We start from the raw sequence: 17841 nt of genomic DNA on the forward strand, positions 1-17841 counted from the left end.
TTAAAAAAAAAAGCCTAAGAAAAAGGAGAAGTTGGTGTAGGTCAGAGGTGTTGGGGAGGTTATAGTTTTGAGAAAGATTTTGACTGTGACCTAGAATTGTTAAGAGTTTAATTGATAGAGAGGAGATGAGATAAGTTGCCCTGTTGTGGGAGGTAGACATGAACAGTACATATGGAAAGCACAATGAATGGACAGGAAGACACCTGAGAGAGAAATTTGTATTTGTGCATATAAGTAACAAGAAACCAGTATTAGTCCCAGAGAACCTCTTGCCTGCCAGGCACTTTTATATAAGTCACTGTTACCTCTTCTCTGAGGCTTTCAGATGAGAAAACCAAGCCTCACAATAACAACAGATTTCCCATTGCACTGGTAGCCAGATGACAGGGCTGGGTCCTCTCTGAAGATGTAATAAGCTTTATTTTTGGCTTTACCCATGGCAATGATATATATTTTGATAATAGGATGTGCGGAAACTTACTTCTAAGGAGGAAGGTGATGGGGCTTTGAAGAGTCACCATATTTTCTGCAGGAAGGGAGGCAAATAACCAGAGAGAAACATTCAAGAGGTTAACAGTCCAACCAACACATAAGATTGCCCAGGATCTTGTTTCTTCCTAAAACACAGATCAGCTGAACTTAGGGAGAGTAGAGTGCAGAGCCATTGAATTCTCACAGCATCTCCCTTTCCAGGCAACAAACTGCATCCCCATAGACCAGCCATGGTGGTTTGTGAACAAATGATAGCTTACCACTCTACTTAGTCATTAATAGCTTTCTGTGATCATTTGGAGTTGAATGTTGTGCAGACTGGATTCTTCTACTTGCACCCAAAGGAGGAATTTAAACAACAACCCACCCACACATTCTGCTATACTCATAGATCAAGCCTTGTTCAGCTACTAGAAGGAAAACTTCCTATGGCAGCAGACAGGATCAAATACAGAAACCTACAGCAAGACATTATACAGAGACTGAGAAACTTTGCAACACTCAACCCTAAATGTTATGTTCCCATCAAATCCCTCTTTTCAGGGCTTAGAAAACCACATCAAAGAAGAGGAGGAGGGGAGAGAGTGTTCAAGACTCATCCAGAGGGGATGGAGGACACCAAGAAAACCAGGGCCTTTAAATCAACAAAATAAACACACATGATCTCTCAGAGACTGAGTTCTTCACAGGGACTGCACAGGTCTGCACCAGATGGGACTCTAGAGCTGAAAGCATTAGGATGCTCAGACTCGGGTATCTCTTTTAGATAAGTTTAAGAGAAGAGCATGATTAGGTTGGGATATAGGTATATTAACATCTCTTCTTGTGAACTATTATTAGCAAGAATTAACTATAGATAACTTAAATTGTTAGATTATTGTATGTTGACTTAGTAGGGTCTTCTTTTTCATGATATTTTGCATACAAATATAAAACTATATATAAAATATATATTGTATACTGATACAATTTTAGATATTTTATATTACACTTTATAGTTATATCTCTAGTAAAGACATTTCAGTTCTATCTGTTATTGAGATTTATATATATATATATAGGTGTGTGCATATAGTTACATATTTTGAAGTCATTTTCTAGCTAAATTACTTTGAGAAGCTTCAGCCATTGTACAACTATGTTTTTGAGAATTACAGATTATAATTACCCATGTTTATTATACCTATGAGGTTAGTTAGACATAGATATTTGATCTTCAAACACCTTCAAAGACATGCAGAATATGACATTTAAATGTTTAATATTAGTACTCCATTGACATGAGAATCAATTGTTCCTGACAGCACCAAACTATTCTCAAGAGACTGTTGGGCACTGATGACTCTCCTTCTGGCGTTCATTCTCTCCTCAGCTACTGGCCTCTTGGGGAAAAACACTGCCCCCACCCACCTCAACCACTGACTTTGGACATGCTATCCTACTGTACTTACAGGAGATAAACTTAGAGACTACTGAACCCTTCCATGTCAGGTTAAGACAGGCTTTCAACTTCCCTGCTTCTGTGTTGGTCAGTCAGTTACTCTAGGCCTTAGCCAAACCTGGTTGCCCCTACACTGCTGTGAGACTTTGGGTGAATGACTGTCCAAGTAGTCTGCTATTTTTGTCTTCTCTGGCACATTTTTGAAATTGCTTGCCTGTACTTCCTGCCTACCCTAGTATTGTTATCTTCCTTCTCAGATCTTCGATGAGGTTAAAGATTAGACTGTCACAGTTATTGTCCTCTATTCTTAGATAGAAATATTAGCTACAAGACTTAAACTTTCTAATTTAAGACAACTTCATAGGAATCTCTGTTATGCCATTACCCTGCAACTAGACATGTAGTCCTTGCCAATTTCTCTATATTGCTTCACTGGCAGTAGGTCTTGAATTGTGTATGTTTTCACCTTTCCTTCTCCTAGAGAATACTTGATATTTGCTATCATTGTATATAGCTTTGAATCAAACCTAAACCTTCCTCTTTAGACTAAAAGGAGAGTTGTAGTAATATATTCATATGCATTGCAGCACTGACCATGCCTTTTTGTTAAAAGGATATGGGTCACAAACCCCCTTTAGGTCATGGAGAACATCAGGGAGCTGGTTGTATCTCCTTGGCACAGGAATGCAGAGGCAGTTACTTATTGCTTTCTGTGTAAGTTATTTACTAATAAACTCCACTCAATAATACTGGTCTGGTAAGTCCTAGTGTCTATGCCTTCAGGCACATGTCCCCTTTCCTAAGGCAGAATTATTTCCAATTGATAATTACTTGCAAGTGAAAATTTAATTTCATTCAAGGGGGTTTCACTGGGAAAACAAACTACTTTCAAGAGTAGGCTGCATGTCCAGCAGTAGATGGCCAGCAGGAAATGAACTCAATGGCATCTTTGGGGGATCCTCACCTCACAATGTCATGTCAGGGCTTTTCTTTTTATATTAATTTTAACTTGAATTTTATTTTATTGATATATTTTCTTTCTCTTTTTTACACTACAGTCCTGTGTGTATTTATTATGACTTCTATTTTAGTGTTTTCATGGAATTCCCAAGGGTGCAAATGAGTGGGTCTCTATTTCTCATGCCTTCTCTTAGTGTTTTGCTTTCTGTTTGTTTGGTTGGTTCAATCTCATTGTGTTAGTTTATGTTATTAAATTTTAGTGTCATCCCTTAGAAACCTTTCAATGAAAGTCAGAAATGGGGTGGAGTTGGAGGAGTAGAAGGAAGAGACCATAATCAGGATATATTATGTGAGAAAAAAAGTTATTTTCAATAAAAGCTAAATAATCCTTAAAATACTAAAAGAAGAATAACACCCAAAGGTAGATTAATATGGAGGTGAGGGTAGAAAGGGTGAATATAGGAGAAACTGGGGAGGGAACAATTAATTATGGTAGAAACCTACTATACATTTTAAGTGAGAGGATTCCTAACAGTTGAGAATTAGAAAGAAAACAAATGTTTAATGGTCAGTGTGGCTTGTGTTTATAGAATTATAGTAAAGGCATGGTGTCCTTTTATGCCACAGTAGCTGGGGTTCCTGTCACTGAACACATGCTAGCATGTCTCAGAAAATTTGAGACCTTTGTTCCTTGGCAAACTTGACAGCAAAGAATTTTCTCTGGATGTAGTGGTAGAAATTGATCTTGATATGTAATGAAGATTTGAGAGACAATAATTCAGTGTAGGTTAGCCCTCCATAGAGTTATCAAGGGACCACTAGTGTAATAGTGAATATTATTCTCTACAGCTCTGTAACTCCACTCCTAGAGATGAAATTGATAAAAATCCATTCCTAGTGCACATAGATATGAATGAGAGTATTCAGAATGGCGTTGTGTGCAGTCACAGAACATTGAAAATATACCCAAATCCATCCATGTATGAAGGAGAAAGAGCTTTAGTGTAGTCATATAATGATGTGGAATTTAGCAGTGAAAAGGACTGCCTGGAATGAGGTGTCCTGTAAGGGTCCCTCTCAGGTTGATGTGTAAAAGACTTTTTCTAAGCTTGGTTTGATTGGGAGGCACTGGTAACTTTAAGAGGTGGGTTCCAGTGGAAGGTCTTTTGCTGTGTGTCCTCAAGAGGGATTATGGATGAGAGATGAGGTGAAGAAGACTAGTTCTAAAATCTCTCTACCAGCTACTATAACTTCCCAAAGCCAGGCAATCTCAAGGCTATGGTTGCTTCTGAGCCTCACTGAACTTGAATTTTTTCTGTTATTGTACTGATTAACCCATAAAAATATTGCATTCATGGAAACTCTTGTGCTTTGAAATTTGAAATGACCTTCAAAATTCTAGTGTTCCTTAAATCAATGTAGCAGACAAAGTTTACTTCATCCAGATTTTCAACATTTTTGAAACTCCTAAGATAAAAAATAACTTCCCAAAGTCATTAAATCCCTTATTTTACATGATACTTAAGTCATTTAAAATTTTTCAGAATTTACTTAAACATGATTTCTATTGACTCACATATGTAGTAAGGGCATTAGGGGAATTAGATCACATACTAAACACTATTGGTTTTACACCTTGTTGGGATTATGACAGGGGAATGAAAGAAAACACCAGTCTCTGAACTACCACTCACAACTGACACAGGAGAAAGCATATTCTCTCTGTACCATATTTATAAATAATGAAAATATGTGTTTACCAGGAGTTTACAAAATTTCTAAGGTTAAAAGGTGCTTTGGAAAGCATCATGTTTGAAGTTTCTTAAAGTGAATCTAAGTATTGCTATACTTGAGGTGCCATAATAATAATAGAAATTTTTATAGGGCCTATGACCTATCTTATTTCAGATTTTTGGACACATTAGCAGTGTCAGATCTCAGTTCCATCTCATAGTATGGGACTTAATCAAAGAAAAAAATGCTTAGTTACTTCCAAATCATTTTTTGTCACTTTGCACAGCCTATGTTGCTGGAAGGTCATTATTGTAGGCTATATGTTTTGTATCTGGGTGATACTGATGTTACTTTTTTCCTCCGATAGCATGCAAAGTACATCCCAGCACTATGAATACTAGTTAGCAGAGACAAATCTTCTACTTGGGCACCAGCTCATTTTCTCCATGTTCAATTAAATAATTAAATAAATGATGTCTTCAGCAATAAGTCCTTGCCTCCATGTTGGAGAATAACCAATATCTTTGGCAATATCCTGTGATGTTACAGGAGTTTATGGAAGCCTTTTGGCCAGTGGCTCAGCAAATTTAAACAATTCATGGATCTGAAGGTTTTAATTGCTGGAATAAGTTGTTTTGTTGGGGTATTTCCACCATTATATGGTGACTCCATTTAAATTGTTTTCATAGATATACATATTTTATGAAGTTTCTATAGTAGTAGGTTTCCATATGCATTTTCAAATGGCCTTTAGTGTCAGTTGTCCATCTCCATATTCCCTTTACTCTGCCTTCCCTTCCTGCTCCCTATTCAATTCTCCTATTCTGTTTTTTTAAAACCTATTCTATTTCCCTACCTCAGAAGATCCTTTCCTTGTTCCTGGTTCCTTACAGACTACCTAATTACTGTGGTTATTCTGATTGAAATACTCATATATAACTTTGAACATACATTAAAAGTTAAAATCCTCACAGAAGAGAAAATGTCAGTATTTGTCTTTCAGGGTCTGGGATACCTAACTCAGGATGATTATTTCTGGCTCAATCCATTTACCTATGATCTTGTTTGTATTAGCTCACTATAATCCTCTAGCTTAGTCTTTGTTGCAAGAATGTGCACCTATTGTGTATATACCTAAGAGTGGAATTGCTGGATCTTGTGGTAGACTGATTACCATTTTCCTAAGAATCTCCAAAATGGCTGTACAAGTTTGCACTCCCACCAGCAGTGGAGGAGTGTTCTCCTCTCTCCACATCTTCTCCAGCATAAACTGTTATTAGTATTTTTGATTTTATCATTCTGGCAGGAGTAAGATGGTATCTCAGAGTTGTTTTGATTTGCATTTCCCTGATGGCTAAGGATGTTGAGCACTTTCTTAAGTGTCTTTCAGCCATTTTGGAATCGTCTATTGAAAATTCTCTATTCAGTTCTGTACCCACTTTTTAGTAGGGTTATTTGGTGTTTTGGTAATGAGTGTCCCGAGTTCTTTGTATATTTTGTAAATTAGCCCTCTGTCAGATGTGGGGTCGGTGAAGATATTATCCCATTCTGTGGGCTGCCATTTGGTCTTCCTGACTGTGTCCTTTGCCTTATAGAAGCTTTTCAGTTCCAAGAGGTCCCATTTATCAATTAGCAATCTCAGTGTCTCTGTTTCTGGTGTTATGTCCAGGAAGCAGTCTTCTGTACCAAATTGTTCAAGGGTACCACACACTTTCTCTTCTAAGAGGTTAAGTGTGGCTAGATTTATGTTGAGGTCTTTGATCCATTTTGACTTGAGTTTTGTTCATGGCGATAGGTATGGATCTATCTGCAGTCTTCTACACTCCAGCAACCAGTTATGCCAACACCATTTGTTGAAGATGCCTTTCCCCCAATTTTATAATGTTAGCTGTTTTGTGAAACATTAAGTGTTCATAGGTGTATGGATTAATATCATGGTTTTCAGTCCAATTTCATTTATCTACTTGTATATTTTTGTACTAGTACCAATCTGTTTTCAGGACTATAGCTGTATAATAGAGCTTGAAGACAGGGATGGTGATGCCTCTGGAAGTTCCTTTATTATACAGGGTTGTTTTTGCTATCCTGGGTCTTTTGTTTTCCATTTAAACTTGAATATTGTTCTTTCAAGAAGAATTGTGCTGGTATTTGATGGTGATTGCATTGAATCTGTATATTGCTTTTGGCAAGATTGCCATGTTTTACTGTGTTGATACTACCTATGTAAGAGCATGAGATATCTTTCCATTTTCTGGTATCTTCTTTAATTTCTTTCTTTAAAGAAGCAAAGTTCTCATTATATAGGTCTTTCACATGTTTGGTTAGCATCACCCCAATAACTATATGTTGTTTGTGGCTATTGTAAAGAGTGATGTTTCTCTGATTTCTTTCTCAGCCACTTTATCATTTGTTTATAATAGGACTACTAATTTTTTTTGCATTACTCTTGTATCCTGCCATATTGCTGAAGATGTTTATCATTTGTAGGAGTTCCCTGGTAGAGTTTTTTGGCCACTTATGTAAACTATCTTATCATCTGCAAATAGTGAAAGTTTGACTTCTTCCTTTCCAATTTTTGTCCCAGTGATCTCCTTTTGTTTTCTTATTGCTGTAGCTAGAACTTCAAGTACAATATTAAAGAGATATGTAGAGAGTTGTTCAATTTCATAAGTTTTTGGGGTTTTTGCAATTTGTATTATTATCAAATTCTAACTTTAAACGGTCATTGTCTGATAAGATACAGAGGAGTATTCCAATTATTATTATTTTTTGTATCTGTTGTGGTTTGTTATGTTGTCTAGAATGTGGTTGATTTTAGAGAAGGTTCAATGTGGAGCTGAGAAGAAGGTATATTCTTTTGTGTTTGGATAGAATGTTCTATAAATATCTGTTAAACCCAATTGGGTCATAACTTCTGTTAGTTCCTTTTGATTTTTGTTAAGCTTCTATCTGGTGGACCTGACTAGTGTTGAGAGCAGGGTGTGGAAATCTCTTACTATAAGTGTGTGAGTTTTTTTTTAAAATGTGGTTTGAGTTTTAGTACTTTTTATTTTATAAATGTGGGTTCTTTTGTATTTGGAGCATAGATTTGAGACTTCATATTGAAAATTTTGTTCTATGATTTTCTTGAATATATTTTCTACACCTTTGAGTTGGATTTTTTCCACCTTCTTCTATACCTATTATTCTTAGCTTTGGCCTTTTCACAGTGTCCCATATTTCCTGGATATTTTGTGTTAAGTATTTGTTGGATATAAGATTTTCTTTGGTTGATGAATCTATTTCTTCTAGTGTATCTTGAATGCCTGAGATTCTCTCTTCCTTTTCTTTTATTCTGTTGGTTATGCTTGCATCTGTAATTCCTGATCATTTGCATAGATTTTCTGTATCCAGTATTCCCTCAGACTGCGGTTATTTATTGTCTCTATTTCATGTTTCAAACTTTGCACTGCTTTAATAGTTTCTTACAAATTTTTGCTTGTCTTTTCTTCCATTTCTTTAAAGGGTTTTCTCATTTCCTCTTTTAGAGTATCTATCATCTTCATGAAGTTGTTTTTAGGGTTGTTCTCTTCTGCATCATCTGTGTTGGGAAGTTTAAGTGTTGCTGGTGTGGAGTCCCTAGCCTCTGGTGGTGTCATATTGATCTTTCTGTTGTTGACTGTGTTCTCATACTTTCCTCTACCCATCCCTTATTCCAATGTGTACTTGTGGGGTCTTTTCCTCTCCTGATGGGTACAAGACCAAGATTCTCTTTCAGTGGGTACAAGCAAGTCCAATACTCCAATGGTTCTCTTCTTCTAATGGGTGGTGCCAGGCCTAGGGGGCTGGCAGACTCTGTATGGGCTCACCCACAAGCAGTCCCCAGTCTTTAGGAGGCTCTGAGTAAGTCACTGGAAGGCAGGCTCCTCCTGTGTGTGGAGGAGGGACCAGGAAGAAAACTACTAGTTTTCTTTTAACTTTATTTTTGAGGAATTGCATGACCAATAAAGTAGGAATGTTAGAATACACAACCAGGGTAAGGGAGAGTAAGAAGGGGTGAGTATTGATGGATAAACCAGTGGGGTCAAGAGAGGGAGGCATCAAAGTGCCACAGATAACAATGGGGAGAAGTGGGGTGAGTGTATATTCTTGACATACTTGCTACCATAATAACTCTACAGAGTGACACCATACAATTAGAATGGAAATGAGTCAAAGTTATGTCAAGTGGAACAGTGTACTGAAATTGCATCCACAATATTTGGGGCAATAATGACTCTATATTTTGCTATTTGTACTGGTTGGTCTTTGAGTTCCTGTGTTTCTTTGATATGACTTTGTGATGAATTGTCAGACTGCTATACCATGAAGCACTTTCCAAATTCTTACTTAAACTAGCAAATCAGTCATTTAAAATGGAGGCAATGATGATGTCTGTGATTCACTCATTATATTTTTCATGTGTTGCCTTATGTAATTGTGTGTGTGTGTGTGTGTGTGTGTGTGTGTGTGTGTGTGTATGTGTGTGTGTGTGCTTATCTCTAAAAAATTAACAGTTGAAGCTGGAAAACTATCTCAGTGATTTAGAATGATTGCTGCTCTTGCAGAGTACTGGAGTTCCATTCCTAACATCCATGTTGGTTGGTTCACAACCTCCTCTTACTCTAGCTCCAGGATATCTAGTACCTCCTTCTGGTATCTCCAGACAGCACTATCTTTATCTCTGCATGTGTGTGTGATAAAAATTTTGTATCTTAATAAGCAATGTTTAAATTAAATCAAATTCAACTCTTCATACTACCAGGTATCTTCTGGAAGTGCTTGAACACTTGTTATATGTTCTCCATTTCTGATTTCTCCTTATTGTTTTTGTTACTGACAGAATTAGACAATGTCAGTGGATATATCAGAACAAAGGATATTTATTATTGCCTTAAGGCAGGTGAACATCTGTTTAGTTGGTAATATTCTGCAAGAACCTGATGTGGAGGAAATATTTGTTTCTAATTATTGCTCCTCTCCTTGCAAAGAAGCAGCAATTATGTCAGTTCAGTTTTGAGTTCTCAGTGCATACTCTGTGGGTAATGACAAAATGCTGTGGCATCCTCAAAACATAATAATAACTTCAATATCTGTTCTGGGAACTGATCTTGACATTAGAAATATGAAGATGACAAAGGCTTAATCTGCCTTGGAGTCATTAATGTCTCACATATTCATTTTGAGCCTTATATTTGGTGAGTAGCCTCAAGATTTCTTCTGAAACTGGTAAGTATATAAGTAACTTTCTCTATGTCATAAACATTTATAGTTATAAATGACCTTTACTAAAAACCATGCAAAGACATTGATGTATCCTATTCAACTCTTCATTTCTATAAGTGTTTGGACTTCAGTGCTCCTTAATAAAATAAATATCATTAATAGAAGTATGTGTGTGTGTGTGTGGAGAGAGACAGAGAGAGACATAGATAGACAGAGAAACATAGAGACAGAGAGGCAGAGACAGACAGAGGCACAGGCACACTGAAAGAGTATGAAAGAGTAGTACACAGAAGTATGGGTATGTGTGTTTGTGTGTGTGAGAGAGACAGACAGAAACACACAGAGAGAAAAAAGATAAAGACAGAGACATGCACACAGAGAAAGAGGAACACATACATACACACACACACACACACACACACACACACAGAGAGAGAGAGAGAGAGAGAGAGAGAGAGAGAGAGAAAGAGAGAGAGAGGGAAAGAGATCTGTATGTATGTTGTCAGCACAACACAGAGATTAGTGTTGAATAGCTTTCTCTCACCTTGTATTTTGAGACAGGATCTCTAACTGAAACTAGAGCCCATTTATTGGCAAGACTGGTTGACCAAGAAGGGTGAGAGAGCTGTTTGTGCATCTCCAGAGCTTGTATTGCAAACACAAGCCACCTTACCACATCTGGATTTTAACTGACCATAAAGAATCTGAATTGCATGACTCTGCTCAGCCATCTCTTCCACCCTGTGAGGACTATCTTGCTGTGAAGATAGTGCATTATATAAATGCAAACCTTAAATACTCTAGTGACTAGGACCAAGATACCCACAAACACACAGAAAGAAATTGTTTGGGGTTGTACACACTAGACTTCCTAGTTTATTTCCTTATGTACCTTACATATTGCCAATAAGCCTAGAAACACAACCTAGAAAACCTAGAGAAACATCCCAGGATATGGGCAATGAAATGTAAGGTGGTTAAAGGTGCGTGTTGTAGGAAATATGTGGATAAAACTTGCTTTATCCTCAGTTGTCTGGACATCACTCTGGGAAGTATATTCTCTGCCAATGACTGGTAAGGAGACAGAGTTAGGGAGATTTGGGCGACAAAGGAGTCTTTGTCTGGTCTGCTACAGATGCTTGCTCTGAATTCAGTCATGTTGAAGATGTTAAAGTGAAGATCAGTGTTTGGCAAAGACCACAACATTAATAATTGTAACATCTCACTGGACCATTCTTCATATTTCATCCCATCACATGAGTTAGATAAGTTTTGCCTTCAGATTTCTCCCTTGGAATTCCTGATGATGCCCTTGGTTTTCTTGCTGGTCTTTTAATATTGCTTTTAAAAATGGGAAAAAAGAAAAGACCTTTGGGTAAATGGAATAGCTCTAGGGTCTGCTGCCTTCTGGAGTGGTATGCAATGTCAAGTTTCCAATGTCTCCCCAAGGTAGTATTCTCATTCCCCAAAACTCCATGTTAGGACCCATAGTTCACTACCAGTCTAAAACCATTTTTTTTCTGAATCCAAGCTGGTGTTAACACTGGGGTTGATTCCAAGACAGGTTTCATGCCACAGTAAAGTATGAGTTAGTGAAAGACTGCTAGATGATAAGAAGAAATAGAAGGTGGAAAATCATGTATAAATATTAGTACATTTTGATCCATTATCTCTTTATAATGGGTAGAAAAAAAAACAATGGTTATAGAAGCTAAAATAAATGTTTGTGTCATTTTTTGTGTATGTTGGTACTTGTGTGTGGTGCTATTTGGGGGCAGTACATGTGGACATGTGTGTGAAGGCTAGTGGTATTGTCCAGGTATTATTAAAGTTTGGTATTTAAGACAGTTTTCTTACTTGCCCTAAAACACTGATCAGCCTTGCTGTCCAGAGAGCACAGAGGATCTGTGTGATCTCTATTTTAGGGATATAAGTGTCTGCTATTACATCTGGCTTTAAATAAGTTCTGGGGGTGGCTACAAGTTTCTGTGATTGCATATCCAATATTAACTCCTGAGTAGGTAAATTCTCATTCCTTGGCTAAAACAAGAATTGGCCAATTCTTCAGAAACACACGCCCAGTCATTTTATTTCTGAGCTGACATCAGTTTCAACTTTTTACTCCATGTTGAAACATAGTAAACTAACTTCTTTTTGGCGTTGTTTTAGTGGCACAGCAAGAAAAAAACACTGATTGAGCTGAGAAGAAATGTATGATTTTTTTAAATTTTTTTCATTCTGTGTGATAAGCATTCATTTATGTTTAATTTTTCTTCATTGATAATTTCATGTATTTACACTGAAGAATATGATCATATTAACATCTTGTTTTCTATGTTCAACTTCTCCTTGATCTGCACAACATAATCTTCACCTTTTCCTCCTTCCCTTCCTCCTCCTACTTCTTCAGGGATGTCCATATATGTTCATGGCTTGGCCACTGGAGCATTGGCAACCTACTAGTGATCAAACCACAAAGAGTAATAATTCTCCTTCCTCCAGAAGATATCAGCTGCTAATAGTTTCTTGGTTAGAGTATTTTTTCTGCATACACTTTACAGGCATACACTTTGCAGACAAAAACTGAGTCCCTTCAACAGACAAATCAAGTGAATCCTAGGATGTCTGTTAGACAAGAACTGAGTCATGTAAAAATTTGAGTCCTTGTGACAAAACTCCAAGAAACCAAAACCTCAATTCCTTCAAACACAAGGAATTGTTCTTGAAGAATGATTTTTTGCCCCTCCAAGTGTAGTGGATACTAGTGAGATTATTCATTGCAACTGACCATTGCTATTTGTTTATATGCTTCTATGGAAAAACACATTTTTACCACATGTGGCTTGTCTCTGTGATTATATGTTTTACTCATGGGACTTTTCTTAATTCTCAGAGTATAAATTGTTTGATGCTCTGAATAATGTTGGCTATTTCATGAAACTTTAGTCTGCCTTATTTATAAACTCCATTTCTCCAGGTCTCACAATTTCTTGAGCAGTATAGAGATATCAATTGGCTTATCACTCACATGACCATACCTGCTAGTTGAAAAGAGACATCACTCATGCACTAAACTTCTACTAGATACAGAGTTTTCTTATGATTTGTGGAGGAGGAATTCCTCAATGAACAGTCATGTGCAAGCAGTGTTCTTAATTTCCTTTCTCATGGAGTTGCCTGAAAAAAATTTGGGGGTTTAGCTTATACAGACACAGTGTGCTCCTTATCAGTCTTCAGAACCAATGGCTGAACCATGAAATCAGTGTCGGCTGAGGTCATTTACTAGTAAAGCTGTTGGTCATTGGTATGAAAATCTTTGCCTTTTCTGAATAATAGCACCCATGTTTTTGATATCCACTCTTCCTAATTTCTTATACCTACCATAACCTACTTATTATTTGCTGGCATTTTGTTCCAGGGAGTATGATCAGAGGATCATTATTGTCTGCATTTTAGAAAGCATCAAATGACAATTTCACAGCATGATCAGTTGTATCCATATATATGATTTAATATATCATAATGATACATTTTTGATGTATCTTAAGATCTTAAGATGAAAAATTAATATCCAGATATATTTTGTTTTATTCTATAATTCTTTAGGCTTCCATTTTCTACTATAAAATATAGGCAATAGAGTCCAGGATTTAAATGTTGACAAAAGATAATGAGTCATGTGTTGTGGCATACTCTGTATTTGCCCAGTGTTGTTTTGTTTTCTTACCTCCTATAATAACACTGTATATGGAGAGGTCTTTTGCATGAGAATCCAAAACTTATACTGAACTACTGTGGCTGAATTTCTCTTTAAACTTTGATATTGGTCTATCTTATCTTTATATAATGTTAGAGCCAGAAAAGGCCATTTAGATGGTTTACTTAATATAATTTGATCATTTTATAGAATAAGAAATGGTGACCTTAAAGGTTGAGAGAATTTTTAAGGTCATTTTTCTAGCTGGTAGCAGATAAAAAAAAACCTGAATCTATTACAGCTAATTTTTACTCTGTTATCCTATCTAATAGCAAAAATTAAAGATGTCATGATTTTTCCCTGGGTTGTCTTCTTGCTAAATTTTTAATAAAAGAAATGCAAAAAAGATCTGATCTTTTATTCCTATTTCATCTTGGCTCAAGATTACTTACCCATGTTTTAAATAATTGGACAGCAGAAAAGGTCAAATTATGGCTGTATTTCAGAGAACAGCAAGAATTGAAATATTCCACATGTTCCAAATGTCTTCAAGAAGAATAACCTTATTGTTGAGTCTATAAGGGCTCCAGTTGGAAAATAGAACTATCACATAGACCAGGAGCTAGGTAACAGAGCAGGATACAAAAGCATGACCCAAGAACAAGGCCGATGAAAGCCCCTAGCAGAGAATAAAATCAGCAACTCATATTACCTGTATAGTATTCAAATAAGGGCAAAGAAAAGGGGAAGAAAACCCCACCATTGTAGTTTATTTACAAAAGAAGTATGTGGTTTTCAGTTTGAAAACTGGTGGTCTGTCATCAACTGACAGATATCCCTGTGTAGATATCTGTGTGTAGATTTTTCAGGTGGCAGGTTAGCATTAGGATTGACGATGCTGAGGGAGGCTTGAAGTGTAGACTTCGTGATTTGTACTTTTGTGACTTGAGTGAAAACCAAGACCATTTTCAAATATAAAGTTTGACATCAGTGATTTCTGTACCAACCACAATGATAGCCAAGACAAGTCAGATATTGGTCCTGGATCTTTTTAATTCACCTTGTAAGATAAGGTATCTCCATTGTAAGGACACTGGTCACAAGAATCAGCAATTCTGTAGTGCCAGTATGTGATACTGGCAGTACTGTCAGATGAGTCAAGGCTAAAGGAAATCCCTCAGAGTATGGTAAAGAAGGACTTTACTTAGAATTACTGTCCTGATCACTTTAGGACTGAGGCTCATGGTCATAGCAGATCACTTAGAGGCATCATCTAGTATGGATAATTTCATGTTTCTACTCAGGACATAAAGAGAGTTAGGGACATGAGTTATTGCTTCTCTGCTACTTCCTAGACCCTCACTATCAGGGAGAAGCGTGGGAGGCTCCTCAATAATTTCATTTAGCACCACATTGGCTATTTGTATCATGCTACTAAACACTTTCCAGCTCCTTGTCTTTATCTCTGTTTTAAACACACTTTGCTCCTATTTCTCTTGAGTCTTCACCATTCCATTTTACATCAAGACTTAAATATTCTGCTTTCTCCTAGGATTACTAGCTTATTTATGTGTTTCACTGGCATGGCCAGTGAGTTTACTCACATCTCTTTACTTATGTCTTTGGATGATTAAACTCTTTTTTTTCATATGTAAAGTGAGCTCTGTTCTTAGAACTCTTTTTTTATTATTATTATTTCTTATTTTACATATCGATCCCAGTTCCCTCTCCTTCTTTTCTTCTCATGCCTCCTAACACCCCATCCCATCCCCCCTCCCAGGAATCCACAGGGAGGCTGATACCTTCCAGGAGTGATCATGAAAATCTTTCAAGTCATTTGAGTAGGGTCTAGCCCACCTCCACCCCCATCCCTGCCTCTCTTAATCCCTGCTGAACTATGTCTGTCTGATAAAAACTAATGTTTCTCTTTATCTTTCTAACTGTTGACTTTGGTATAAACATCACAGCTTGCTATGTATCTTATAAGAGATGAGAAATACTTTAAGAGCTTCTTAATTTTCATAAGACATGGTGTGGTTGTTATCTTTAAGTGTTATAAGCATTACTCAAGAGTATAATGGCTACTGTGAATAAACAAAACATGCTATATTCTCAGTGAATTAAAATTTTAGATCAGACAAACAACACATCCTAAAAAGTTAAGGAAAGAAATACATAAAATTGGAATAAATAACCTAGGAGATAAGTAATTAGGCTGTTAGTATATTTTGACTACATGGAGGTATGTGTGTGTGTTTGTAAATTCAGAAGCCCATTAGAAGGTAATTGTGAGAACCCTGGAATATTTTTTGGTGACTCCTATTGAGAGTAAACTAGTTTCTAGTTGTTAAGGAATTGCCTTTCTCAATTCAAACAGTAGTTATGAGTTTTTTTTAATTACTTGGAACAATCACTACTAGTTTCTTGGAGTTATTATGGCTATTCTCAGAAGGTAGGATCCTTTTTTTTTTTTACTACTACTAACAGATACATTTCACAGCATGAACTGTAACTATATAGCTTTTTTTTACTGAAGGAAAGGGTAAGTTTCCAATGTATATAAAGCAGCAGTTGGCCCTGGGATGCAAGGCTCTATCCTTGCAAAATGTGTAGTCATAAAGTGAAAATCCATACTTATGTAGCATGTATTTATGTGTATTATACAGAAATTATAGCCCCATCCAAGGGAATTTTGGCATGTGCTGACCAAAGTTGTAGGTGTCACAGTTGAAAGAGTTGAAAATGACTAGTATGGATAGGATGACAGTATGATAACAATAAACACAGAGGGTCTGTGAGCAATTAATTCTACCTTTGGACCAATGCAATACAACCATAGGTGATATTGAGAAGATGTCTGACAGTTCCACTGTTGGTTATCATGAGAGGAAGGATGGGGGAACATCATGTCTCTGGAGCATCTAGAGACCATGCCAGCCATTTCTTGGATTCTTTCTTAAGCCTTTGGAATTCATCCCTCTGAGAACTCAAAGTAAAAACAAAATTGTACTGGGATGTAACTTTGAGTATGACTGTCATTAGTTGGGGGAAAGTGAAGCAGTCTGCTTGCCTCCATTGAATTGTTTGATCAATGTAGACCTCTTCTCAACTTTCATTCTCAAGATTTGCTATATAGAAGAACATGGAAAGCTTTGCATGGATTAATTATTACCTTGCTGTTAGAAAGTATAGAACTGCCAAACCCATAGTTATTTTGAGTCAAATCTTTAAGACACAGAGACAGGTAGGGATTTGGGAGGGATACCCTGATGATTCTGGAAGATGTTGTCTACTGGAGTCAATTATGAAGGATGTGAGTTTGTATATTGCACATCCCCATTTTGCACTTCACACAACAAGTCTTTTCTGTGTGTTTCTCATTCTTGTTTCCTACAGCCAAGTGTTCAATCTTATCCCACATTATATCCCTTCTATCCCCAATATCTTCTTTATCTTTTTTCCATGTTCTTCTTCCCTACTCTCCTTCATCCCTTCTTCCCCCATCCGTCTCTTGTTCTTCCTTCCATTCTTCCATGTTTCCATTTTATTTATTTGTAGGAGAACGTAATGTGCTAAGAAATGTTTCACTGGCTTCCTTTCTCAGAGCCAGCTCATTCATAGAGTGGACTCAACTTCAGGAACAATAAGTATGACCAATAATGTGCTGGCAGGAAGCCCTAACACCAATGATATATGGATAAAGAAAATTATCCTAAAAGATTTTCTCTCTTCAGGTCAGTTTTTCTCAAGGCAAACTTTTATAACTCCTGCTGAAATCAGCTACATCAATAGTCAGCAAGATTTTCTGCATTCCTGTGTTCAAATTATTCAGAAAGTAGAACAAAATAAGGATAGAAGATATGAGCAATGGCATCCTCAAGAACAGTCCTGTCCTGTGGTGGAAAAAATGAACCAAATATTGAGGGCTGGCATTTCTTGTTTGAGAACTGTGATCAGAAGGTAACGTTCTTGAAAAAAATCTTGATAATTTCCCTAATTGCTCATCATTTCTTAAAGTACAGGGTATTTTTTCATAAAGGATAGTAGATTATAGCTTCTTCTCTCTACATTTTAATATAAGTTTAGAACATTGTAATTGAGTTCAATTTATTAGTTATAAACACCAATCATCACAGAATTCTTTCAACCAAATATATATGTATACATATATACATATATATATATGTTATAAATATTACTAATTTGTGGTAGACAATGTTCTTGGTATGAGCATACGTAGGACATGTATACCTCAGTGTTTTACAAAATCATC

The sequence above is a fragment of the Phodopus roborovskii genome, unplaced genomic scaffold (assembly GCF_943737965.1).
Source record: "Phodopus roborovskii unplaced genomic scaffold, PHOROB, whole genome shotgun sequence".
NCBI classification, from domain to species: Eukaryota; Metazoa; Chordata; class Mammalia; order Rodentia; family Cricetidae; genus Phodopus; species Phodopus roborovskii.